Below are 1761 nucleotides of genomic sequence, written 5' to 3' on the forward strand. Positions count from 1 at the left end.
AAAACATATGCAGGTAAAGAGAAAGAAAAAAAACAAATATCACTTGAAAACAAGTGACAATCAACATGAAATCCTCAATTTACTCTAGTCAGAAAGTAATAATACATTCATCCCTTGATCTTAAATTTTTCCAGTTTTCAAGAGAAGAAAATTGGGACCAGATTAGCAAAGACGTGGCTTTCCTTATCACGGTTTTATGAACTCGAAGCCACTGTTTTGGCGCGGGGGAAAGCGAGTAGCTAGCGTATGGCGTCCTAGATGCGTGGCTCTGCACACTGTTGCAGTCAATGGAAGGAAAAGCACATTCTTCCACACTTTCACTTCCAAACGACTTGTCTAGCTGGGCTTTTTCCGCAATAAAAAAGTAAACAAAATCGAGTTGGGTTTTATCTCCAATGATAAGAAATAAACAAAACCCTTTAAGATACTCTTGCGTTGATCGCGCCAAGAAGAATGTTAAACAAAAACATCTTGGGAGATTTTCCACACGCGTCAGTCATGTGAACCACTTTTTGCAAATGTTTTTTTAAGCAATGTGGAAAGAAAATGTGATAAAGCTTTTCCACTTTTTTAGATTCAGAGAAAGCGTTTCGTCCAAGAAATTAGATATGAAAACATTTCCACTCGAAAATTAAGCATAAATGAGGGCCAATATTCCCACTCGTGAAATCTGAGACAAAAACAGTTCCCAGCGGAGATATGTTTTAAAAATCGCCAAAGTTCCCCCTTGGTTGATTGGAAAATCGCCCCAGTTCCCTCAATAAAAAGCAGAAAATAAAGGTTCCCACTCGAGAAATAAATATTTTAAAAAATCGCCAAGGTACGCCCTCGAAAGACTGTTAAGATGTTCATATCAAAGGTTATCACTCGCGGAATGAAAAACAAAGATAATCAAGGTTCCCACTCAAGAAATGAAAAATACATAACTCCTACTCAGGTGATTAAAAATACAAAAATCCCCCCACGAGAAAGTTCCGCTCAAGTAAGTCAAAAATGACCGAATTCCCCCACCAGTAAGTAAAAATACCAAAGTCCCCCCCTCGAGAAATTTTAAAAATACCAAAGTCCCCCCTCGAGAAATAAAAATAAATACCAAAGTCCCCCCTCGAGAAATAAAAAAAATACCGAAGTCCCCCCTTCAGTAAGTAAAAATAGCAAATTTCCCCCATCAATAAGTTAAAACTGCATCTTTCCCTCTCCCTTCCCGGCTCTTTTAACCACCCGGATAAAAAAAAAAGAAAAAGAAAAAAAAAGAAAAAAGAAAAAGCGAACACCCCTTCCCTCGTCACGAACGCACGCACGCGGCGCCGCGTCAGTCACTGCGCCTCGGTGAAATGTGCGCAGTGTCTTCGGGTGAATGTCTTTTGACTGACTCATGCGCGAGGAAAGTTTTGCGTGCGGAGAAATCATGCCGGTTTCGTTTGCATGTTTGAATAGCAAGTGTATGTTCGTGTGGATTTGAGGGTTTTTTCTTTCTAGAGTGGATATATGATGGAGTTTACTGAGTTACGTGGGTGTTGTTGTTTTTATGAAGGGGTGAGTTTGTTTGTCTGAATGTGTGTATGAGAGAGAGAGAGAAAGTGTGTGTGTGTGTGTGCGTGTGCGTGTGCGTGTGCGTGTGCGTGTGCGTGTGCGTGCGCGTGCGCGTGCGCGTGCGCGTGCGCGTGCGCGTGCGCGTGCGCGTGTGTGTGCGTGTGCGTGTGCGTGTGTGTCCATAAAAGGAAAGAAAGAAACAAAAACACGCAAGCAAATCAGAAGTGC

This window comes from Penaeus vannamei, chromosome 27 (genome assembly GCF_042767895.1).
Source record: "Penaeus vannamei isolate JL-2024 chromosome 27, ASM4276789v1, whole genome shotgun sequence".
In the NCBI taxonomy this organism is placed as follows: Eukaryota; Metazoa; Arthropoda; class Malacostraca; order Decapoda; family Penaeidae; genus Penaeus; species Penaeus vannamei.